The 26,571-nt window shown below is 37.2% G+C and overlaps 1 long non-coding RNA gene across 2 annotated transcripts in view; it reads left to right on the top strand.

Moving 5' to 3' along the window:
• The window catches only part of LOC118169262, a 409,250-nt gene that overhangs the window by 203,861 nt on the left and 178,818 nt on the right, over window positions 1–26,571 (top strand). The window contains exon 3 of one of the 2 annotated variants that reach the window (XR_004751988.1): window positions 21,687–21,871. This is a non-coding gene — a long non-coding RNA (uncharacterized LOC118169262). Of the gene's footprint in view, window positions 1–21,679; window positions 21,872–26,571 lie in introns of both variants that reach the window. The other variant, XR_004751987.1, reaches the window with a different exon arrangement.

The following is a 26,571-nucleotide window of genomic DNA, read 5'->3' as shown; positions in this document are numbered from 1 at the left end:
TAAAGAAATTTTAATCTTTGGAAATCGTGAATTACTGCTGTGTAGTATTATGACATCATGGTTGCTTTTGCTGATTAGGCAATTAAAACGGTAACCAAAACTGACTAGAAAATAGCTGAAATGTGAAACAAGAACCTCTGTTCTTTATTTAAAATCATATTTTGATGCCATGCAGTATTACAGATATGTTAAGTATCACAAAACATTTCAATGCTTAAATACAAACAAAAATGTATAAAATGATAAAGAACACACAAGAATTCAAAGTAGTTCCTCCTCCCTTCCGTATCCCAAACTGAATCATTCAGTTGGCTCTGATTTTATAATAGTTCTAAAAACCTTTAGTCCAACGTGTCTGTTTTCTTAGCTGTACTGACGGAGTGGGAAAGGGTGAAGAGGGAAATGCCTTGAAATGAAAATGCATGAAGCAGAGTTTAGTTCTGACATGTTACTTAGTGTAAAAAATGGCATGTAATATTCTAAATATTATGGAAATGATTGCAGAATTTTGGTTTAGGTATACAACTAGCGATTCCCCAGCAACCTGGGGGTATAGGGCCTACAGTACATAATTAGGCATGTACATTAAGAAATGAATATACAATGCCCCAAGTATTTAGGAGCACTGGGAATTCAAGTCTAGTAATATACAATTTCATTTATGTGTACGTTGGTTTCGGTGGTGATACATCAGGGATAATTTGGCTTTGTGCCTTTGTTAATGATTATGAAACAAATCTGCAATACCTGTGTTAGCTGAACTGTGACAGAATCCAAAATGAGGAAAACAAACAAACAAACAAACAAAACTGTATGAGGCTGGGGTAGTCTGCAAACCAGTGAATATCCACAAGAGCCAGAAAAAATCCCCCAAACCCTGATCAGCCAACAATAGAAAGTGGTTCAACCTACAGGCATGCGTTAGCTACCCAATGAAGGCAAGAAGGCGGGGAAGTATGTACTAGCAAAATGAGTGCTCTTAGGAACTCCGTGAAGAACAGGTAAAGATGAAAGCGCAGGATCAAAGCTTCAGATACTTCCTGAGAACTGACATATGAACATCAGATGTTTTCAAACACCCTTTGAATAGATTTCCATGTTAGAGTCTCATGCGTATTGCACATATCCTAAAGTTTTGATTGTAGATAAACCTTTCAAGCTCAAATCCATAACCTTATTCACTGCGAGTAATTTCTAAACAGATCCTTGCTGTCACCTTTATACAGTTTTTCTGACCCAACTCTCCTCTTTTTGTGGCTCAGCCAGAAATGTCTGTTAGCTACCTACTTATTTAATTGTCCTTCTGTGGCTCATGATTGCTGCTTAGCCACTTTGAAATATCAACAGTCCAGTCCATGCTCTCCCCATGGTTCTACTGTCTCCCAAGAAATTGTGTCCGCTTTGTTACCGAGCTGTCCCTAACTGCCCGAGTGGTAATTGTTTCTATGTTCAAGGACCCCTTTGTAGCTCTCTCAGAAAGATATGCTGTACTACATTTGGATATAAGTAGGCATTAAGAAGTACACTAGTTTTATAAAATACTATTGCCTTTGGTAATACCAGTGAAATTGAAGATCATTAAAACTCCTGCTGATTTCAGTGTAAGACAGAAGTGAGTAAAAACTTTATGAATTAGTGCTTAAAACTCCTATTTTGTTCATAACATACTACCTTGCATATTCTTCAGCATGCAGAACCTGGCTTTTCTGCAACAGTGGTAAGCTGTAAATCTACTCCATCAGATCTGAAAATCTGTGTTAGCTTCAAAAAATTTCAAGTGAAAGGATTTTAGATGATTGAGATATAATTAAGAGAGTACAGATGAGTGAGCTGCTTGTTTCAAAGTGAGTTAAGCAGGTCACTGCTGAAATGGTCGCTTTCTGGTCTTTCAGCACAGCAGGGCAGTGAAGCATACAAGACACTCCCCAGATCTATGTGTTTAGTGCAGGCTCTTTGCAGACTACATCCTGCACAAGTGTCAGATGTAGCTGGAAAAAAAAATTTCTTCCTTTCCGTAAGCGTGAAGCACAGATGATTTTTATTTAACACCACAGCTATCTCTGGTTGGCAAATTTGCCTCTGCTTTCTTTGTCTTAGATTTTATATAAATCCGATTGCCATCTTTATTAAAAAAGAAAGTGATGACTTGATATAAAAAGTATAAAGTACTTTTTTGTTGTTGTTGTTTGTTTGTTTGTTTTTTTTAATTGTCAAGTAATGTCAGGTACTCAGCACGTTCAGAATAGCTAGTATGACACCCCATGAAGGTTTGCCCAGGGCTATGCATTTTTAATGATATTATAGTTCCCTGAAATAGTATTCCAACATCAGCCACTTGCAGATCGCTTCTGGAAGAAGTTTGGACAATTACTGTATAACATTGTAGCATTCTGGTCCTTACTTTTGCCTTAGGTCCCCGTACCCTGCTTCCCTGTCTTTTACGATTGAGGACTGGACATTTGCTGTCAGAATTTAATGGACCACCCCGATACAAGTCTGATTTCTGTTGAGTGGCAACAAATTTACAAGTCATTTTTCTGCAATAGGCCTGGAGGTTATGGCCTGCTGCTAAAAAGAAAGTAGAGAAAAAGTTGGCACCCTCCGTTCAGCCTTGATCAATGGCACTTTTTTGGGAAAACCCTGATTTGGTCACTAGAAATACTGACGGCTGCATATCACCTATAGCATTACCTCTCCTTGTTGAGTGCAGAACCCTAAATATCACCCCATCCCTGGTTTTCTGCCATCAGAATGGCCAGTACTTGGATTTGTCTAGGCTGATACACTTTTTTTTCTTTCCCTTTTTTTTTTTTCTTCTTGTTTAAAGAGATTTTTCTCAGGTGCCTTATTCTCTGTGGGACAAGAGAGAAACCACTCACTTAGGACCATGTCCATCACCATGTCCATCTGGGCTAAATAATAAATAAAATAAATCCTCTTCTGATAAGTAGCACGCTACATTCATGTTGTCCAAATTCTAAATATTTTTTGAGAGATGTGTCAGGGAATAGGATGAAACAGGTTTATGGGCAGCAGGCTGTAACACCTGACTTACTCTGAGTTCATGGCTATGTACTTCCTGGCTGTGTACTTCCTCCTCCACCAGCTGTGGTACCTAATTTTAATTTTTTTTTTTTTTTTTTTCCTGGGGTTAGCTAATTGCCAGATTAGTAAATTATATAAATCTGTAGATGAATCTCATGTGCATTGGAGCAGGTAGAATTGAAGCAAATGAGAATGTGTGCCTGGGAGAGTTTTTTTCCCACTTCTGACATCGGTGTGCTGTTAATCTGGCTCACCTTGTCCTATGAAACTACACACATTCCCCAAAGGGATGGTAGCAAATTTCCTTCAGGATTCCTTCAGAAACAAGAGGTAATGCTAGTGGGTTTAGCATATCTTGTTCCTGTATCCTGTGTACTCTATATGTTTATTTATCCAATTATGTTTGTATTTTTGTTCTGCTATAAGTGACTGTATTTCTCCTAAATATTTCTCCAATGGTCCCATTGAGGTGGGTGCTGCCTTAAAACAGTGCAAAATGAAAATACAGTATCTGATAATCAGAACTGAAGGAAGATCAGAGGCCTGAATTTGATGAAGGTTTAAGTTCAAGCAATGAAAACCTCAGCATTACTTCTCTGAATACTCGTTTCTTAAAATGCAGCCCATCTGCTACCAAGGCACTGTCCATATTCCAAATGAAACCTTAGTTGGAAATTTAGACAAGAAGTGGCTTACATTTGATTGCCCTCATCCCTATTTATTTATTTATTTTAAGCACAGCACAGCAAATTGAGAAAACATGTATTTCTTGGAACAGTTCCTGCATTTTGCCATCAGTGGTCACTAACTGTAGCCTGCAGCTCTGTCACCTGAAGGGCCATTTATTCAGACAGTGCTTGTGGCATGTTCGCAAGTACTAATTCACAAATGAGACAAAGGGCAGACAGCTACTGAGTAGCCAAATCCTTTCCAAGTTTTCATGCTCATTACTATGTGAACTCAATCAGGACTGCAAGCTAGCATAGAATATTGACAGCATGAAACCTCGAGGAGCATGTCTGCATTTTGGCAAATTAGATTTACTATCTCATCCTATCTAATAGACCATTTAGAGCTCTGCCCCTGAGACAGATCTCTTTAGCTGAGCATCTACCACCACCTTGTAATGTTTTATCTTCAGCCTGAATGACCACAGCTTTGAGAATATGCTTCTCTGTACTTTAATTCTTTTGTTAGGAAAAGAAGCTGGATAGCCAGTACTGTCATTACTGCAGTTGCTAAGAAAAGGCAAACAAGGATCTGCATTAAAATGTATTCCTGGAAAACCCCTTAAAATATATGTATATATATATATATTTGTGTATATGCATACACCTATTTATATAGGGAGACATATTTATACACACACACCTACGTGTATATAAATAAAAAAAATACACTCTCCCAAATGGGCTGATGTGTACAGCAGTGCAACACAGATCTGCCATCATCCCTGACAGTCTGCTGGAAATGGAGTTGATTGAATATGACTCAGACCCTCAGTCTCATTGTCCAATTCATCAGTGATGCACTGCAGGCTCATTGATTATATGTAAGACCAGCAGGAATGCTTGGCTTGCTTCATGGGGCTGCCTGTATTGAGCTATTATAAATACTCTCTTCTGTGATGTGTACATGTAAATAAGTTCATGCCGCTTAAGTGTGGCAACATAGCCACATGTTTTAGGAACAAAAAAAAAAAAAAGGACAGAAATGCAGGCAGAGATACTTCTGTGCAGAAATGACTTCATCCAGAACTGAGGAGATGGGCAGTAAATCATCAGCTATGTTTTAAAGTTCATTAATATATTCTAGTAAAACTCTGACAGGTAGATACACCTGACTGTGTAGGGTTTTTTGTTAGTTTGTTTTAAGAGCAAAAGTGAGTGTATTGGCATATGGGGATTTATTTAGTTTAAACTTCAAAATTAGCAGAAGGAATGGAAATAGTTTTCCATGAGCAAGCATGATTGCATATCACATGTGCAATTACGAAAATATTTTTCTTTTAATAGTTAAGCACATGGAATGGATTTAGGTAAACCTCAGTTTCCCTGTAGAGAATGGAAATTTTACTAGGCTATGCCTCTGTAGATGTGCCTGTTCTCAGGAAAACAAAATCACTCTTAACTGGAATTGGTACGTGTCATTGCACCTTTCATTTCTGTGCCCTGGTCACCCCCACAGAAGTTGACATGAAGGGTGAGATGTGCTCAGCCATGTCGCTTACTCAGGGAAGGAAAACAGAAGCCCTTAGCTGGCTGCTTTTAGTCTCACAGGCTGTACCAATTACTTCATTGTGTCATATGGCACACTGACAAGATATACAGAAAAAAAAATTACTCGGTTTTACAGTAAGTAAAACACTAGGATTGCCCATCTTGCTACTTCTAGATGGGCAACCCTAGGAAAATGGCACAAGTCAAGTTTATAGTTAAGTGAACTTAGTATGAAAAAGTGCCATTTTGTTTTGTATTATTTGGTTTTGTTTTATTTTAATGAGAAAAATGACTGTTTGCTGAGGGATATGCTATTCCTTCTATAGTCAGGCTGAATTTTAGCATTTTTTTCCAGTTTTCTGGCCTTTGTTAAGTATGCTGTGAAATCTTTGTTGGCTGTGACAATAGAGAATGTGATGAAACACTGGCTTTCCTGTCAGTGGCCCTCCATAGGAGGCAACTTGGATGAACAGAAATTTTCATGTGATGTTGGGTATCAACCAAAACCCTGATCACATGCCTCTGAGTTTGGTTGAAAAGGAGCAGGAAAGTGAAGAAACATCAACTTTTTTTTTTTTTTTAATTTTTTTTGCATGCACACATCCAAAATATGTCATAATATTTGTTTGTTAAGCACTGAGTAATTTGCAGTATGCTCTTGCAGTTGTATGACAGAGAACTTTTTCTAATTGTGCTTATGGGATTTATGGAGAAGTTTTCAGTAACCAAAGTATTTCATCTACTCCTCCTGCTTAGGAGCCAGAAGTTCCAGTGAGGTGGAGGAGGCCAGGGATGTCATAAGGGCAGCCTGAATGTAGAAAGTGGGTTAAAAGCTTGTAACACAGTGTGCTATTGCTGTTTGCACTGATCTCATTAGTTTGTTTACATATCCTGATTTTACTCTCTCCCCGACCAACTCCCTGTACCTTGTGTTTCCTGTGTGTTCGTTTCAGTGCTGCTCACGCAGAGAGAACAAACAATTCAATCAGGCTGTGGAGTTTGCAGAACAGACTGTGCACGCCTAACACTCATGCTGCCAGCAGTCAGGTCCTGAAAAAGTGAACTGCCTTCCCACTTGTGTTGGTTTTTAAATGGCAAGTCACTCGTCCTGGGATAGAAAGCCATTCTCCCGTCTCTGCTGCTGAAAGTGTTTAGTTTTTCATGGCTTTCAAAGGGAATGTTTAGTTTGAGTCATAGGGGCTCTATATGTTGTCTCGTTAACGCTGTAGCTCAAATACCATGTTTAGGTGCATGATCTTCTTGCCCACAGGTTTCTAAATAAAAGCCCACATTCTGAGTTAAACTGGTCTGAAAACATGAAAGGTCTCAAGAAAACTGCCTCTTGTCAATTTAATACTTTACTTTAGCCAGTGGGAAAATAAAGGGAAGTCAAACTACCAGCCTAAATATTCAGTGGGTTTAACAAAAGCTGCTTTTATAAGAAATAAATCTACTCTCTTCATGATGATGCATGTATTCTGGCGTCTTTTCACCCCATCACTACTCTGGATTTTGTACTTCGGTGATCGTTTCACAAAGACCAAGCAACTTGGTGAATCCATGTGTTGCTAAATTCTGCGGCTGAATTTTTGTTGTGTGTTCAGAAATCTCCTGTTGTCTGTTAATGTGTGGTATGGTGTATTACTGTCAGAATACAATGGGTTTCAACTGAAGTTGGCACCTGCTGTTAGTTACACTACATACTTCAAAGCTTTTGTCATTTTTTCAGGTTTGCTTTTAAGCTGTTGTTTACCTGCATTTTGTTTAAATCTGACTGGAATTTGAACTGTCTGCGAATTGACAAAATAGAAGAATTGAAATGCTGCTAAACAGACACTTGTGCACTATATTCGTATCTCAGGATTTAAAACTCCAGGAGTATCCATTTCTCTTGCCTAAACTGGAAAAACAGAAAAATCTTTTAGACGCTTTGGCAAACTTCAAAGAAGATTCTGAACATTTCATGCATTTAGCTGAGGTGAAACCCAAATTTCAGATACTTCGTGATTCTCTTGCTAAGTGAATGACATTAAAGCCAGTGCCCCAGAGAGATGTGAAGCTGAGTTATTGAGCACATTGAACTGTTGGGCCTGGGCAATGGGGATGTCTCTGCAGCGGCCCGGAGCAGAGGCTTCAGGAAGCAAGCTGTTGTCATGGCTTCGAGTCCTCCCTAATGTTCAATTCACAATAGCAGAAGGATTAAGTGTTTCAAGGAAGGGATTGAAACTGTGAGTTGGTCATGAGATGGTGAAAAGGGGTTCAGAACAATCTGTGTTGGCTGCTTTCCAGCAGGGGATATACATAATAGCAAATGATGTCATGGAGTGGAGGATGCAAAAACATTCTTTAGCGGCAAAAAAATAGGGGGTTACTGAAAAACAGGGGGAGAGGTGCTGTGAAAATATGATGTGTGTGTGTGTGTGTGTGTGCACGTGCACGCAGGTTAATAATATATGTTTCTGGCTTCCCAGTTTCCAGGAAGGTGGCAAGGGACAATAATATGTTTATACAATCAGTGACTGTGGCAGCTGTATGGAACAGGCAGAAATGGATGAAATGTGTTTAGCCTCTGCTTCCTTCAAGCTTTTCATTAGAGTATTGTAGATTACTGCAACAAAAATGTAATTCAGTTAAAATACTGACATTAAACAAAGCCAGATGTACTTAAGTAGCAAAATATCCAGAAGAAATGACTTAACATACAAGCTATGTGTGGATTAATGCAACTCCCTTTTCCTCCCCCTGTCTAATATCTCTGTTCTCCTCTCAGAGAAGCCCCAAATCAAAACACAGCAGACAGCAGAGAAGGGAAGAAAAAAAAAAAAAAAAGGAAAAAAAAAAAAAAGAAAAAAAAAACACCACCCAAACCATAAAACCTAAGATTGCAGCCAAGCCAATCACTGTAAGGCAATTTGCTAATGGTTTTGGCAGAAATGATTCTGTTCAGCTTGTCTTCCTGCCATGCTAGCAAGCTAGCATTTATCCATATGTGAAATGTTTTATTTCCCCTAACAATATTTGAATGTTTTCTTCTTTTCTCTGAAATCTGATGAATGATCCTAATTTTGCTGTTTTAGTAGAGACAGGTTAGTTTAAAAGCAGTGTGCTGTTTATAGTTGATTTTGTGAAATCTATTGTTATCTCAGGTCTTAAGAGTGCAACTTGGAAGCAATTTGGATTCTTTCCAAGCTCTCAGAACATATTTCACATATCGCATCATATGTTTTTACTAGTTATATGAAACTCAGTGAGAAAAATTTAATCAGAATAGTAAATATGAAAATATCATGGCCAATAATGACCATGATAAGGGAAACCTCACCACATTACACTTCTGGATCTTTCTGTTGTAGAAAAGAAGAGAAATTGCAGAAATTATGGTAATTTTTACTGTTAGAAGTGTTTATACACAGGTGTGTCACAATTTGTCTTGCAAGACATTGTTTAAATTGCATTTCGGTTGATAGAGAATGTGACCTCCATTGTAACTCATTAGGCCTGCAGAGAACTTCATGTACATTTAATATCCGGAGATTGACATGATGGCTCCCAGATGCTCACAAGAGAAAAATCTTCAGATGATGATAGGAAAAAAAAAAAAAAAAGAAACAAAAAAAAAATAAGTTTTGTTTTGAATTTATTTTATTTTATTGAGATTTTAAAGCCTAAATTCATTTCAATTAGTTTAATTGCATGTCAAGAAAGATAGTTTGTTGTAAAGTTCTCATATATCCCAAGAGCCTCCAACACATACACTCAGCTGTTTTTAAAGGGGTTGAAATTCAAATTTATTTGTGCAAATCTAATTGGGCTCATTTTTTTTTGTTGTTGAGAGAAGTAAATGTTTCTTTTGTACATAGGTGTTCTGGTAAGTTTGTTTATTTTTCTTATTCTTGTACCTAATTGGCTTTTCTTAGGTTAATCAGAAGGGGAAAAAAAAAAACTAAGTGGGCTCTTTTTCTACAGATTTTTTTTTCCCTGCAGTTTTTTTTTTTTTTTTTTTTTTTTTTTCCATCAGAGTCTACTCCTTGTTTCCAGCTTCTGTGTACTGATAATAGCTGTATATCTACCACTATAAGATGATATATCTCTATTAGCAGACATTAAATAAATTGATATAGTTACTCAGAGGTCATATTTTACTAAACTTGTTACAGGAGGTACCCACTGAGTACAAAGAATAAAGTAATATAAGGAAACTGCTTTAATGTTGTATCAGAAGAGAGAAGAAGACTGCACTGACTCAGAAAGAGTCACTGAAATAAGTACAGTCATACCATTTGGTTAGTGTCTACTCACTCATTTCTTCAATGTTATCCACCTAGACTGCATGCACTTCTCTCCAGTCTCTTTGCCATTCATGTGCTTTTTCACTTGAGAAAAAGAAAACTTTCTGAATAATGAGAACTTCTGGTGTAAGGCTCCTGCTGGCAAAAATAAATAAATAAGCAAGTCTGAGCTGGGCTCCTGAATGCTCTTGAGGACTCTGGTGTTATCAACTGGGTTGTTGCAGGTATAGTTTTCCTCTATAAATTCATTTACAGCTGTTAATTGAGAAAAATTTAATGTGGCTGTGTGTGCAGCAAGGCAAGGGGAAGGGGATTGCAAATATCAGAATGCATTATTTAAACAAAATAACTAGGAAAGCAGTAGTGACTGATTAAAATGTTGTGATCCCTGCTGTGTCTCATTTCCTAAAATGGGGATATTCTGTCTGCTGTAACATCTGTTTTTTCTATTTTCTTTGCTCAGTGCAGAGATCCTATAAATGCTTTACATTTCTGTCAGGTATTGCCAGGTATTGTTTAAATTTTCACCTTGGTTATTGTTTAGAACCAACAATGTTACTATTTTTGTATTCACTTGAATGAGGAAATCCAGTCCTCTGATTTACTCTATAGTATCTCCCTGGCATTTGGATTTGAAGTTTACTGTGATGGAGGAGGTCAACTTCAAAGCATTTCTTGAATTTTATGACTTTCTAGTTAGCATTAGGAAAAGAGTAAAGGTAGTCAGAAGCAGGAGTGCTTTGTCATCCCCTACCACCACCATGACAAAGGAGAGGCAAAACCTTAAATTAAGTGCTAAAATGTTATCTTTCATTTCCATAACTCATGGGTTTTATGTTCAAGTTGCTGCTACTGAGCTGCACTGCAAGGTTCAGGCACGTGCAGGTAGAAGAAAGAAAGTTTGTTTTGTAGATACCTCTGCTATCAACTCAGAAGGAAAAAGGAATTTTGGAACAAGTTTCCCTCCACACTGCTCTCTGGAGCTGTACTTTTCCTCCTTTCTTGCATATGGTAATTTCTGTTCACAGATCTTCTTGCTCATCTGCTCTTCTGCTGCAGAATCCCTCCTTCCTCCCTTTCTGTCCAGTTTTGGAGTCTTCACACTCACTGCTCACTTTTACAAGGGATAGTAGAAAAGAACAATGAGTGTTATAAAAATGGTAGTGGAACTGAAAAGGGAGGGATGTAATGGAGAAAGAAGGTAATACCAGGCCAGTATCTTGCATCTCAGCTCAGTGTTTTCTTCATGTTCTCAGTCCCAGATAATCCCAGTGTGGATTATATGTGTAGTTCTTTGAACAGAAGCCTTCAGTAGAAGCCTTCCTTTATAGCAGTGAGCAATCTGATATTTGGTCATATCACTTAAAATAATATGAGAGAGAAAATATTGGAGCAAATTTTAAAACAGATGGTAAATAGAAATGAACTGTTTGTTTGTTTTAATTTTCCCAATGGAATTTTACTGCCTACTGAAACCATTCTCTGTTTCAAGGACCTAAGACAACAGAGATCCAGTTTGACCACAGCATCACTGTGTTTTGTTTATTTTATTGTTTTTCCCAGCATTAATCTTTGATAGATATGTAGCGCCAGATTTCTGTCACTACTTCTGACACTTCCTGATCATGTTCTAGGTAGGACCTGGCCTTTTGTAGCAGAGTTCATATTTGGTTCAAGTAATGAAATCTAAAAAAAACTTACTTAAAAAATAAATGCAAAGACAAGTCTTGAAATAGATCAGAAATTTAAAGAATTAATCTCTTGAAGACATGGACATCTTGTTCTCCTTTCATACTAAACTGAAGTTATGAAAATGGAGGATTAATTCAGTCCTGCTGTGTCTTAAGCTTGACATTTTCCATGTTGTCCCATGAAGCTTATAGGTGCTTTTATCTGTATTTAAGAAACAAATAATAAACTATTGTTCTGGTTGGACAGTCCTATTTTATAGCCCTTTGCCATTGCCTAAATCAGAGATGAGTGAAAGGCAAAGGAGAAACTTTGGCTTCTAGTTGGTGTTTACCTATTTTATCTCATGGGATTGAGGATGTATGTGCATTCTTGCTATTACTCAGTTATTGGCATGATGCATGTTTAAAATCATAGATATTGCAGTTGCAATGTACATAAAACTAGTTTCTTACCTGGAGTCAAATGGAAAACTAGCTTTACTAATGCTTGAACACAGAGTAACAAATTAAGATAATGTGCCCATTAGTGAGCTGATATTATCTTACTGGTTTGGAAGAGCAAGGACCAGTTTCTTAGAGGCACTACTTTTTCCTGAAGAGAAGCCTACAATCCCGATTTTGGTTTTGAGAGTTACTGAAGTTCTCTGTATTTTTTCCTCACAGCTTTGCAGGTTACTAATTGTAATATTATGATGATTTGACAAATAGACTTCAGAAAATAAACTAATTATTTGCATGATACGATTAGCATTGAATTTACAAGAATGAATTTTTGTCCTTAATTTTTGTCCTTTGTACTTAGGTTAGGCTGTTTACTTCAGCATTTTTGAAAAGAAGACAGAATTTGATTCTGTTTACTAGCCAGGGAGCAGGTGCCTCACTTTTTTCAGCTATTTACAAACAAACAGGGAAAAAAAATAATAATAAAAAACCCACAACATTCTGTGACAAATACATGTGGATGAGAGAATTAACAATAATAAATAAATAAGTGGAGCACCATCAGTGGAGGTTTCTTCTTCCCTGTAACTGTAGAGTGTGCTGGATGATAATTACATTTTTTTTTAAGCGCTATTCCCTTTAAACCCTGAAAGAGCCCCATCTCTATCTTTTCTGCTCTTTAAAGGCAAATGGACAATCACTCTATGTTTTTCTCACTGTACTTTCTATCTGCGTGATTTTAACATTTTTAAAGCACTGCCAAAGAGATCTGTCTTTATCTCTTCTTATGAGGCAGCAATAACGTGGATTTCTTTTCCATTTTTGGGTATTCCAGATTTTTATTGTTTGTATATTCTTGGAAAGAATTTTCAATAAACAGTAGGTATGTGGTTTGAGTGGTTTTGTTTGTTTGATTGGCGTTTGTTTTAACCTAGTTTGTAGCTTTTTAAAACAAACAAACAAATAAAAACAACAGGCAGGCCTGCACTATCCCCAATGTCCCATCAGTGGTAACTCATGCCACATACCAGGTATGCAGGGCAACATTAGAAATGACTGCAAGGCCAGCTAAGTGCTTTTCACCAGATGTGTCAAAAAAGAATAAGGTATAAAAGAACCTCGAACATGAAGCATTAATGAAACAGAAAAAACTTTTCCTGAAAAGTGCTAGCTAGCCCCACACATTCATTCAGTAAGCTAAAAGCAGCCTGCAAAGGGTTAATGTAGCCTGTAGCAGAAATCTGCATTACTTCATCCTGAATATGTTGTATTTAAAATCTGCTAACTAAATCTCAGGTGAATCCAGGAAGAGTTAGTAATCCTGCTGCATGCTGCGATGGGAGCAGTAGGCCGCAGAGCCTGACGTGCCAGTTGTGGTAAGCTCTCTGAGGTGGAGAAAGGCCTCATGGCAGGCATTGCAAATGACGAGGAAGCTCGGCAAGACTTGTCTGCAATATCTGTGTCCTAAGTTTGAATCTAAATCCTTCAGCAACACTGAAGGTTGTCTTTATTTGCCATATGATGGTAACACACAAGATATCACTCTCAAAATAATTCCTAAGGGGACGAGCAAAAGGAAAATGTCTGCATGGAAGTGTTGCTCAGGTATGTGGTTGTGGCATGGCACACTTTATGCCTCTGCTAGCTTTTAAAAATTATACCTAGGCCTATAAAAAGATGTGTTCCACTTTGTGATTTAGTTTCTTTTCTTCATTGTAGCTTACAGAATGTAAACACAAATGCTCACTACAAGCAGCTTTAAACCACAGTGGCCTCTCTGTCAGGCATCTGTTAGTTTAACGGAAAGTGAAGAGAATCTCTTAAATTGTCAGTTACTTCAAGTTGCTGTTAAAAGATCCTCCTCTCAGCTGAGTTGGCCAGAAGATCATTGACAGAAAAAGTACTAGTGTTTAGACTAGATATGTTGAGAGACATTGCAGATGGGTCTAAGGGACTTTAAAGGAAACCAAAGGAAAAGGTATAAGTTATGTTTATGCAGATTCAACCTGAATCTGGCTCAGCATATTACTGATGCATGAGGTTCTCTAAATTATTTTGCAAAATTCTTTGAACTGAGTATGACGAAACTGCTTTTTATTGTCATTGAAATAACACTCAGAAGTACCCTGTAACATGAAATCAAACGCTCTCTGGGTAGATCACTCTAGAAGTTAATCTGTTGGTCGCTGTGTACTGTATATACACAATAAGCAACACAGTTTCAGATGACAATGAATATGCAGAGTAAATAAAGATGAAAGACTATTTTAAAATTGTTGTAGGGTAGGAGTATGTACAGTACTAGAATACTGAAGTACTAAAAGCATTGTGCTCTTCACACATTTAAAACTGCAGATATGTTTTAGTTAGCAGCAGAAGCACAACCAGGCCTACACACTTTCTCTCTGCCTTGTTGCTGCCAACTATGATACCCTCAGATTTGCTCCCCGCAATTTAATTCAGAGGACAGGGAGTCATGTTTACAACTTTTTGTATCACAGTTACTTGCTTTATAAGGATGCATACAATTAAGTGAATTTGAAGAGATCTGTGTTGTCTTTCAGACTGGATTTGAGTTCTCCGAATGTACTAATATTCCTTCAGTTTAATATTTTAAACTTTCTATACTGTATGTAACTGATAAATAATTTTAAAATAAAAACTTGCCTAGTTTATTTTTATTTTATTTTATTTTTAAGGATTCGTATTATATTGTGGGCCTTATTCTCCTATTGTATGGGAAATCAACTATTCCTGTTGGTCAGAGTGGATCAAATGGTTATAAAAATGTTTATCATATGTTGATTGTCTTTTAAAAATGCATAAAAGCAAAACATATTGTGCAAAAAGAGATCTCTTGCAAAAAGACATGCTGAATTTAAACTTTGAGTGAAGTGTTAAGGATAGCACTACAGGCTCTATGGTGCTCAGGAGCAGAAGGAAATGGCAAGTGGCAAATGTAGGCAGGAACACTGTGCTATGCCTGAAGAGCCACCACGTCTGATTTCTATTGCAGCTTCCTTTATTAGGCTCCCAAAGTTTCCCTACCTCTTTCTTCTTGGGAAGTTGTGCTATCACCTTTTCTCCTCTCCTTGTTTCTTTTCTTGTATTCCAGATGCAAAACATTCAGGACTTAGTTCAGTGAAAATAAATGATTACCTTTAGATTTTCCCTGTCTGAAATGGCAAAAATGTGTCAGAAGAAATGAGGAGGAGCAGCAGCACGGGGCTGATATAGCATAGCAGTAGGAAGTTTTAATTTATTTCAATAGTTGGGCCTGAGTACAGTGATAGGGTATGCATTCTTGAGGCATCTAGTTCCCAAGAAGCTGGCTAAGAACTTCTGCTTTTCTGAAAGAGAGAGAGAGTCTTATGCTACATCACAATGAATTTGTAGGGTATGACCACCTTGTTTTGTATTATTATCCTTTCATTTTAAATGAGACTGTAATTCAAAGTGAAAATATTCTCATATGTTTAAGAAATCTTTGGGAATTTCCAGTGATGCAAAGCATACGTAACATCTCCTAAAAAAATTCATCATGCTTTGGCCAGGGCTGTAGTGTTACTACTCACTGAATAACAAAATGTTCATTACACGGCAAGTTTCAATAAAGTTAAATCCATATGACATGCATTTTCATGGAATAACAAGAAAGAATGTTCACTCACTTGTAAATTTAATTTTGAAATTTTATTGCTTGTACATAGAAGCCAGGTAGTTGACTTAATTTGAAGTCTGAGTAGACTTTATATTTCCAGCAAATACCAATTCGTAATAAATAAGAACATGGGGATAATTTGAGAGTGATGGTAGTGGTGAGGAAGATACACCATGTTGCTTTTCAGGTTTTCTGAAATAGGCAGTTAGGATTGGCCTATGAAAATTTCTACAAAACAAATTGTAAGGATAGGGGGTATAGATTTTTTGTGTTAACCCTTAGTGACCCGAGGAGCAAATGAATCAGTTGGAAGGGATCAAAATATGTCAGTTTCCCAGCAAACATGCAGAGTGTTTACAATTTCAGTATCACTGAGAAGTACCTATCTACAGTGCCCCTGAGTACAATCTGGTTTGCACATTGTTGCTTAGTCAGAAGGTAAGTCACTTAATTACCTTATTCACATAAAGGCTAATCTAACCTTTCTTCTAATCTAGGCAATCCAGAGTGCTCTTCTTTGCTAAGGGCGTATAGCTCTGACTTGTCTATATTGTAATGTCTTTTATACCTCTGTAGCACTTCAGAATCTGTTCATCATACCAGGACTGAGACTCATGACCTGCTGAGTTTACAGTATATTTTTGCATTGAGTTCATGTTTCATCTGAGTTTAAGCTTCTCTGGGTTTGATAATCTGGATTTGCTGATGGTGGTACAAATGCATCTATTAGCATCATGATTTTATGAACTTTATATGACTTAATATGACAGTAATCTTTATCTGACTGTCTATATATACATGTCTTCCCTCAGCTTTCTGTACGTGAATGATTTCTGTTTACATAGTTTATTCAGACATTGAAACATTACTGTGTATTAGAAATACTGCCAGGTAATTGATTTATCTGGAAAATATTATCTCATTATAGTACTGATTCATGGTGATATTTTTTCAATTACTTTTAAAATTGTATGGGATCTTAAAGAGTTTAAGTGCTTAAGGGTCTGTGCCACCTATTACTTTTAACAGTAAAGAAGAAAAGAAAATAAAAGAGCTGTTAATCAAATGCCACACTGTAATTGACATGTCACATTTTGCAAGAGCAATTGTTTCTGTTATAGTGGTAACAATTGCAGACAAACAGTCCCAGACAATATCCAAGCCTACTGGAAACCTGAACTGTCAACTATTCCTGATAAGTTCAATGTGTTTGAATAGTGTAGTTATTTCTGCGTGGTCTGGAAACTGTGACAAGATGTCATTATTTGCTGTTAATTTCGTATCAAGTAAATCAGTTCTGCTTTACAGTAACTCAGACCAAATAGTTCAGATGTGAGGTGGGTAAAGGCAGTCTGGGGCATGTTCAATCTGCCCCCAAACCCAGGCACTTATTTCTCAGGCACTTCAGGTACCATGAAGCTTATTTAAGCAAACACAATTGAGGCACCTGATAAACTAACCCCTGTAAATTCTGACTGTTCAGAGAAATTGCTTAAGCAAATACACATGCCTTATTTGGTGAATACCTATAACATGCATATACTTCAAGATGAAAGAAAGGATTCTTTGATGAAATACACAGGACTGCCTGCTTGCCATCTGGAGTAAAGTCAGACTCATGTTTGCTTTAGTGCTAACAGGTATAAATCTGTGCACTTTGATGCAGTTGTGCTTTTTCATACTGAAGCGTGCCAGGAAGGTACCTTGATCTCATGAAGCTGAGTGATATTAGGGTTCTGTAAAGAGTACAGGGAAGTTAAGGTAGGAACTAGTCCCTAAATGGGGGGGGGGAGGGGGGGGGGGGTCTTGGGGGAGAATTTGGCAGCAGGGATATTGCTACAGAGGGAAATATTTAGAAGGAATTATTTTATGCATTCAATCTTCTGGTTTAGGGAATTTGAAAAAACTTCCAACTAACTATGCAAAACATTTTCTCATGTTTTTGTGTTCATATAAACAACCTGTAAAAACAGCTGCTTGAAAACCTCCAGATTCACTGAAGTCATAATAATACTGAAATTTTAAACAAAACCAATATGTTAAAATTTGAATGGTTTATTTTTGAAAGTAGCTTTTATTTCAGCCAGCTTAGCTTGTTGAAATATCTCAATTGTTTCAACTCTCCACTGTAGGTAGTATATCTTGTGATGGCAGAAAAAATAGGGTGGAAAGTCAGTAAAATGTACAACTATTAAATAAGTAAAACATAAAGAGAAAGGAAACTACAGAGTGTGCGAGTGCAAAGAAGCATGATTAGAGAGAGAGACAAAGATGAAAAATATATGGGTGGTGAGTGGAAAGAGAATGAGGAGAAAGGAAAGTGGCAATCGTGGTGAGAATGTATGCTAGAGGTGGCCATTCACCATTTCTTTGCGGAGATGAAGCTCTGTCTGAAGAGGTAGGAAATAAAACTTCAGATTTTGAACAGATAATTTACTGTCCATCTTCCTTTTCATGAGACTATATTAATTCCTTGATAATTTAGTAAAGGAGAAATAATGTCATCTTGCATCAGCTGGGCATTTACTAGAAAATTCCCTTTTCATGTGATGGTTTTGCATAGTTTATTTCAATTCTTCCAGTATCTCACACAACCCTTTTTTCTTGGTTCCATAGTTCTTCTTGATGTTGTGAATGAGTTTTTTTTTGTTGTTGTTTTTGTTTTTGTTTGTTTTTTTTCTGATTTCTTATGCATTTTCATGTTACTGTGGGACAAGAGCCTGCAAAATGGTCAAGTCAGTCCTCTTAAAAGCAAGGATAAGTCCTTCTCCTCCTCTCCTTCTCCAAGGTAGAATGAGAATTAATTCTGTCTTCTTCTAAGATTTACAGCTGACCTTCATGCAAAGTGCATTCATCTTTGTCAGTATTGAAAATGGGTGAACATGCAGACAAACACCACTGTTCTCTTACTCCATTGTCTGTATAGCATTGCACAGCCACGTTATAAGGAAAGTTACAGACCTGAGGGAAAGTAATTCTATTCTTTATTCCCGTGGTCTTTTACATGTGGTTATTGTGTTTTGGAAAAGGTGTTTATCCATAAAGTGGTGTTGATGACCAGAAAAATGTATTTGCAGAGAGATGATAAATATACCTTCATTTTGTTGCTTAGCTGATTTAAAAGGACTTTCTGAATAATAGTAAAGCCCATTCCTTTGTGTCTGATACTTGAAATGGAGAAATTATGCAGATTTTTGACCCACTGGTTTTGAACAGATTTGGCATCCCTCTGTGGAAGCTGGGGATTCTGCATCTCTCTTGCCCTTTTAACTCCTTACACTTATCTAAAATGTCTTGACTCTGACGTTCATTGTATTTAAAACCCTACCATGGTGTTACATGCCTTAATGTTTCCTAGTACGTCTGGTTTTTATATGTGATATTCTCCTGGCTCTTTGGTTTATTTTTGTTTGTTTTCTAATAACTTCTCTCAGAGTTCCAGGAAGACAACCTTTAGCATTCAGGCCTGCAAAATAGAAAAACAAAAAAATCCAAGTGTATGTTTGTGCAGTTTTCTGAAAGGCAAATAGATGTTTACCCTGCCAGGTAACTGAATTAGAGCAGCACTGAGATTGAGCTAATGCAGTCTGCCTCCCAGCGCTTGTACAGTTTCCAGATCCAAGTTGTTTTATGGCCAGCTATCTTAATGTGGAAGCTGTGAGTATGTGGTTTTACTCATTTGTCCAGAAATACCCTTAGCTTGAAGACTGTTTTGTGATACTGTTCCATATATGAAAGTAGGCAACTGGGGGCACAGAAAAAGATGATATTTCAAGCACTTCCCTCACTCCCTGCCAAAACAGGTGTCCAGGTATACATACAACATGTGGATTAGTCAAGGGAAAGCAGTAAATTACTGCTTTCCAAAAAGCAAAGTGGTGCTTAATTTGCAGTTAGTTCTCCATGCATAAAGCCAATTAACTCGATGGCCTCAATTCAAAAGTCTGGTAGGAATTTAGCCCTGTTTTACATGGTTGCTCTTCTCTGATATTTTTCAGATAAAGTTGCTGATAAGGATAATTCTCTGATTCCCTTTTTCTGAAATCAATCTAAATCTACCTGCCAGCCAAGCTAAAAACTGAAACACAGTACGCTCTGTCATTTCATGTCAGTATTTGTTTTCTGGAGGCAACTTCTTTTGATCACTTCCACTATCAGAACTGTCCTATGTGACATTACCTCATGTCACTATCATTGCCTAAACTTCTACATTAATTAAAGAAGCAAGAGATTACCAAATGCTTCTTATACTGGTATCTACTAGTTCTCCTTGCCTCTTCAAACCACAGCAAACTGTGAAAGTGGAATGTTGTGGAGAGAGATTACAGCCCTTATTGTAATATGGAGAACAGCCTGATGGTCTTCAGGATCATTTAATCACCCATTGTGAGGTAAAAGTTTATTTAGTCTTTCAGGCAATGAAACCCCATTAAAACAATGCAGGTCTGTGAGGGAGAATGTGAAGGTTGAGTTCTGAACCATAGCTTGCTTCAAAAGAAATGATGTGTGCTGTGCTGTGCACTTTCCCCAGGTGTGTTAATGGTCTACACTATACACATTCACAAGCTGCACTGTCTTCCTTCAAATGCACAGAATGGTTAAGCTTGGGAGGGACTGACTCTGGATGTAATGATGCCCACCTTTTCTGCTCACAAAGGGCCATCTAGAGCCAGTTGCCCGGGCATGCCAGATCCAAACAACTTTTGGATAGAGTGGAGATAACCTCTCGACTGCTGGCAATGCCTTGCCTAACGCAGCCAACAATGCTGTGCCTCTTTAGTGGCAAGGGCACACCATTGGTTCATGTTCAATTTGTCCACCAAGACCCCCTAGTTGTTTCTGACAAGCTGCTTTCCAGCGTGGAGCCCACAACACGTACTGGTGCTTGGCGTTGTTCCTCCCCAGGTGCAGGACTTTGTGTTCCTTTCTTGAGCTTCACGATGCTCCTGTCCACCCCACTCTCCAGCCTGTTGAGGTCCCTCTGGATGGCAGTGTGACCCTCTGGCATCTTTCCAATTTTGTGTCACCTGAAAACTTGCTGAGGGTAAACCCTTATATAGACACACATTATTTATTCTCTTCTAACATAACTCCCACATGAAAAGCGTGAGTAAGTGGTTAGTAAGCATAATGACTAGTGGTTTCCTCTATAAGTGATGTTGTCTCACTCTTTCTTTATGCATTCCCCATTCTTTGCATTTTTTTTGATATCCTATTTGGTAAATTTCTGGAAGTATCTGTCTTCTAATAGTTTTGTTTGTTTGTTTGTTTTTTGCAAAAGAACCTAATGTAGCACATTAGGCTCTGGTCTATAACGGGGCAATATATCAATACAAGTAACATTTATAGCAGGTAACTTGCTTGAACTTGTTTTGACAAAGTCCAAGAAGTCCAGAAGGTCCATGCCAACCTATACAGTAACCATTTGGCCTCTTGGAGGACAGGCTAAATGTGAATGACCCGGAAAAGAAAAGAAAAATATAAATATGCAACTGTATGAAAAGTTCAAAAGCATAATATCTCGATCTTACATTGTAGGAATAGAATATAACTGCAAACTGTGGGGAGCCTATGGTATAATACAGTTGGCATACTTTTTTCCTAATAGCAGTAGCAACAACAACAAAAAGATAATCGAAGAAATACGTGAAATATTGTACATAATATATTAAATTCCTAAGTAAAATTAATACTTTTAGAAATTGAGACTGATGAAAAAAAAATGTGATTTTAAAATGTAGGATTTTTGAGAAATTTGTCAATATTTTCATAGAAACTTAATAAAACATAAAATGATTGTCATTCTAATAGATATAGAATAGTAATCAACCTATTTTTCTTAGAAAATGAAACCAATGCTTTCAAAGAGCTATACAGTATATTGTTTAACTAGTAAAAAAATGCTGTTAATTAAACCCTGGCTGGTGTCATGTCTGTGACAAAGGGTACTTCGGCCCAAAGAATCTTTCACTTAAATGAAGTAGTACATGGCTATTTATAGCCAAATTTCTGGCAGCATGTTTTCCGTATTCTAGTTAAAAGACACACTTGAACCACTCAGACCAACATCACTTGAGCCCTATGTTTGATGAAAATGCAAGCTTCCTCCAGACATTAAAATTCTGTAGCATCAAGTGTATAACTGATGCTGAAGTTCTCCAAGCTATGTATATACTACTAATTCAAGGCATTTTGGTGATAGTTACTCTGCTTGTAATATATATGTTGAAGTTATTTGAATGAATCTTGTGCAGAAAGTTCATGCAAGAACTTTTTAGAAATGTAGAGCATGATTTTCAAATATGATTGTTCCAATCATTATTCCTCTTTAAGTCTACAGGCATAATACTGAAGATGAACACTACTGTGGAAATGGCAGAACGACTGACTACTGACTGCACTGACCTAACTGTGGCTAACATGGGCAGAAGAAATGCAACAACTTCCCTCACTTAAAATGCTCCAGATGATGGATCATGAAGAACAGCAGTTATGATAATCATTCTCACAAGAACTCAGCAGAAGGTATTTTTTTTTTTTTTTTTTCCCTCTGTGTTCTGTCCTACATCTATTTTTGTTTTCCTGGACACATCATCCACCTGTATGATATACTGTTAATATTGTTGCTAATTGCAGTCCTTGGAGGACCTATTTTTATAAAAGGAGAGGGAGAATAAAAGAGCACAAGGGATTGTTTCTTTAAGATTCATGTAATGTGTTGTGGGACAGAATCTCACCTTCAGGAGGCTCACATAAAGGTGATAACATTTTTGGAAATACTGAAATCCTTTTTGTGTTACCTTTTCCCTCTGTTTCTTTTTTACTGCTATTTTTTCAAATATATTTTCTGTTGGAGTTGATATTTCTCCTCTGCATGACTTCAGGTCCTGGTAGTTTACTGTGTGATCTCACAGCTACAGCTGAATAAGCTTTTAAAATGTTACCTTGCATTTAACTTCTGATCATATCTTTCAAAAGTTCCATTAAGTTCTAATTTAGAAGAAGAAAAACATACGGGGGAGGAGGAATAAGCAGAAATCTACATAAAAACACTGTTGGAAGTTCCAGAAAGCAGCCGAGCAAGCTCCTAATTTGTATTGCTAGCATGTAGTGTACATTTTTGCAGCAAACATAAATAATCATGTATTGTGCAAAGAATTCTGTGGGTTGTAGAAAAGACAGTATTCTACCGTGCATTGCAGGCAGTGGGGCATGCAAAGTCCTTCATGGCTGGGAAAGTAGGCAAATATGCTTGGTGGTTCTGAACCTGCTGAGGAGGAGGCAGCGTAACCTGCTAGAAACTGCCAGTTACTTGTTGTGGACAACAGCTGGCTCCCTAGTCCTTTACTTCAAGGCCCGAAGGTACTAATTATATTTAATAAGACCAATAATGCTGCTATTTCTCCCTAAAACATTGATAAATGGCATTCACTTAAAACATTGTCATGAAGTGTTTTGCTATTGTTGCTTGCAGTGCTAGTGAATATTAAGCAGAACACCAATGATTGAATTCAGGTAGGCTGAATTAAAAACAACACTCTTTTGGAGAGTTATTTTTAACCAGGGTAATTGAACTGATTGAATTTGCCACATGGCCCCAAAACAATTGTATCTGTAGGAACAGGAGTCGGTGACCAAAGTGCTGGTGTGACTTTGGAAAGAAGGAGAGCTTTTTAAATTAGATTAGTACACTGTGAATCTCTACAACCTCACTACTTGCAAAAGTAGTCCCTATTCATCTGCTTAGTCCTACTGATGCCAGTAAACTTGTTGGGCAAAATGATGCGTTTCCAGGACTGAACCTTCAGCTGTGTCTTTTTGAGTCTATGTTAAGTGCTACTTTTCTGATAGGTTCTCATCAGAAAATGTTCTGCTGGTTGATTCTAATATACCTTTCCCACTTTAACTTGTCATTTTTGATGCCAAGAAGGTTAAGTATGAAATGTCCTGAGAGTGACAAGAATCCTGCTTTCCACTGAGTCACAGTTTTTTCCTCTGAGTCTGTGGTGGGAGGTTACCTATTTTAATTCACATCTCTTGATCACAGGGGAAATCATCACTGCCAGAGATTGTTCACAGATTTTGGAAATATGAGTGACAAATCCAGCTAAGACAAGAATTTATAATTTTTTGTCTTACCCTTGATACTATTCTGTGCTTGAAAAATGCTAAGTTTTCATACTATTGATGCTTAGTGCCTCCTCACAGAAGTAGGCTTTGCCTTCCATCTTTGCAGACTTCTATCGATGCATAAAACAGTCCTAAGCTTTTGTTTCAGTTCTTGTCAAAAGAACTCAATATATCTGCTTTTGATGTATTTTAAAGTTATATAACAAAACAGTAGAGAAGAAAAAGGCATAAAGGAATGAGACCTGAATATTTATCAGAAAAGATAAAACATGGAAATGGGAACCTGGAGATGGAAACTGTTTCTGTCTGTACCATGGACCTTCTGTGCAATCCTTGGCAAATTGCCTAACTCTCAACACAGGACACACTTAAATTTATAGGGTAGTAGTTTCCTAAATCTAGTAAATAATCCCTTTATGCCTCCATTTGCCTCACTGTGAAATGGAAATAATACTATTTCTTTTGCTCATCATATAGGTAAAAGAGTGTTCTGGTAGGCTGTATGGAAGTGTCTACATGCACTCCTTAAAATGAAGAGCACTCCTTTTGGAATACAGAAGTGTTGTGAAATCAGTGTCCCTATCCACCTTAAGTTTTATGCCAGCCTTTTTTTTTTTTCTTGCCTGCTTTCATGGGCTCACTGCTGCAATGAATGGTGCTTTCTAGGGAATGCAGCTGTTCAGTCCTGGAATTAATATGTAAATGTTCTTTTCTTATTGAAGCAAGGGAGAAAGATGGAATGTAGCTGTATTTTCTCTAATCAACATACTCTCCTTTTTATCTGGAACTACAACAAAGCTGACTGTCAACTACACAGATAATAGAATATTTATTTTTGCTGAAATTAACACATCCAGAAGGATACTTTTCTTGAAAGCTTTTACTGACCAACCCAAACAATATTTTAGTTTAATGAAAATATATGTATTTAGAACTATTCACACACAAATCTCTCATGCTTTTTCAGTAAAACAAATAGAGTAAACAAAGTACGTTAACAGAATAATAAATTCAGCTGCATAAGTCTAGTACAGAACTGAAAATGTAACCACAACTGTGTTTTTGGGAAATGCAAATTCATATATTGGAACCGAAGTCAAATTCTGTCCTCAGGTTCATAGATAGGGGTCTCCCAGGATCAGCTCAGTTGTGATTTGTGTACCTGATTCTCCACAGGAGAATTGAGTAAAAATCCTACCCAACAGGAATAATGAGATGTAACAGATTGTTAAATGCAATTCAACAAACTAAGCTTGAGATGGTAGAAAGTAAGATCCGCAGACATTAATTCACCCATATAAATAGAAAACATTTCAGGACTACAGATAGCAAAGGACACCAAATGAGATATGAAGAGAGCATCAATGATTCTCTGCAGAGTTTTAGAGGAGTAGAGAATATGGTACAAATTGTTCTGAAGATGGCTTTTGATATGGCGTAATATATACCTACACTGAAATAATATGTATTCTGAAACCAGTGTGTGAGAGGCCTTGTGTGCCTCTTTACTGAGGTTTCATTTAGTTTCTTCCATTTTAGCCTAGCAGACACATCTTTACATTCAGCTGAAATTTCTTTGGACAGTTTGAGGCAGCAGTAAAATAAACCTTCAGAAAACCAAAACCAAACCAAACCAACACAAACAAACAAACAAAAAAAAAACACCACAGGACAGAGCTAAAGCTAAAAGCAAGATCCTAAAGTCAGAAACAAGAATTTTAAGTCAATAAAGAAAGCTATTGGCAAACAATGTAAAGATTGAGTCTGGAATTGCTGGCTGGGCTGACCTAAGCCAACTTAATCGATACCTTGGCTGCTGAGTTGGGAATAAACAGAACTGCTTGTGTATGAAGAAGAAAAACATGACAATGGAACTTCAACTTTTACAATAAATCTCAGCTCTGTAACCTTTCCATTGAGACAGCATGTTTGCAGTGCAAATTAGCCAAGTCCTAAATGAATGAACAAATTACTGAATTTGATCTACAAACTCTATTTTGACATTTTAGAAAAATTAAAGGACAAAAGTAGTCATATAACAGTCAAGACACCCTTCGGTTGGAAGAATAAAAACACCCAATACATCAGTCAGCATGCTGTGCATGGCATGAGTCAAAATACATGAGATACAGCAGACAAATTTTATTGGACTTAAAATTCCTATCATTGGTTATGTCCTTTTACAAGTCTTTTACTAAAAACTTGAGATAGTGGTGACACATTAAATGATTCTTTCTCCCTGTAGAAGTGTTGTATACAGAAATGGGTGAAGCACTAAGAAGATGAAAAAAGAGTTGAAGATGCCTGAAAGTTAGTAGGATAGAAAGATACAATGTGAAGGCATTTCTTGAACTGCCTTCCCTGTATTGTCATCTTAATATTCCCACTTCTTTTCCCCCCATTTTTAAAGAAGTCAGAAGTGTTTTGATTCATGTTTGTGATCTATAACCACCCTTACAACATGGTACTGTGGCTATTGCTGTCAGGTTTATGGCATATTAGGTTAACTTTGGATTGTTATTAAGTAGGTGCTGTGAAGTTAACCTACTGTTTGTTGGCAGACTGATTATATTCCTCTGTAAGTCCATGGAGTGTTTCAGAAACTAGGAAGTTTAATACTGAGTGCTACCATAGAATACACACACAAAAGAAGGATGATACTGTTATCTCTCATAGAGCAGAGCTCTTAAAAAAACAACCAGCTGTTTAACTTCTGTGCCTGGTTCAGATCAGACTTTTCTTGACAAACTGTCCCAACCATGGGTGTGAAATCTGTCCACAAATTCAGTGGTTAGAGTTAATTTTATTTTTCTAGGCACTGAATCAACCCACCCTTTGAAAACTCAGTCATCTGCAAAGCCTTAAGCCAATCCATATTGTTCTCCAAACAGTAGTTTCAGATGTAATCTCTAATTTGTCTTCTGAAATTATGAAAGTCCTTCTTTTTTAAATTGGATGACTATATTTAAGCAGGTTGAATGTCTCTAACTTAGATGCAAGTTGGTGTCAGTAAGGGTGGCAATAAGGCTTCACCCGTTAAGTCTTTCATCATAGAGGCATGCCCCTTGTAATGCTGTTTCACATTTTAGAGCAAG

This window comes from Oxyura jamaicensis, chromosome 6, assembly GCF_011077185.1.
Source record: "Oxyura jamaicensis isolate SHBP4307 breed ruddy duck chromosome 6, BPBGC_Ojam_1.0, whole genome shotgun sequence".
Taxonomy (NCBI): Eukaryota; Metazoa; Chordata; class Aves; order Anseriformes; family Anatidae; genus Oxyura; species Oxyura jamaicensis.
Note: the sequence above shows the minus strand (reverse complement) of the source record. Positions and strands in the feature narration are given on the sequence as shown.